This window comes from Nestor notabilis, unplaced genomic scaffold (assembly GCF_000696875.1).
Source record: "Nestor notabilis isolate BGI_N333 unplaced genomic scaffold, ASM69687v1 scaffold2391, whole genome shotgun sequence".
NCBI classification, from domain to species: domain Eukaryota; kingdom Metazoa; phylum Chordata; class Aves; order Psittaciformes; family Psittacidae; genus Nestor; species Nestor notabilis.
Genome location: NW_009914187.1, coordinates 77,273 through 77,588, shown reverse-complemented (window position 1 = coordinate 77,588; position 316 = coordinate 77,273).

Genomic DNA, 316 nt, shown 5'->3' with positions numbered 1-316 from the left:
GGTTATTTTTCCTGTTGAACGAGTTATTCAAGAGAGCGTGACATCTTTAGGTCACTGGCGAGGATAAGGGCTTCTGTCATAGAAGGAGCTACAAGAGATGACACACTTACTGGTATCTTGATGTCTAGGTAGTTTGAAAAAACAAAGGTGAAGTAGAAGAGAAAGAGGTGCAAAGTGAGAGGGGATAGAGAAGCAGCCACAGAGCTGCAGCTTCCAATGTATTTCAAAGTCAGTAAATTCATAGTTTGAGGTAAAATAAGATGTAGCTGTCCTGTGCCCTACAGCATAAGCTGTAACATCTTTGACAGTGATATCT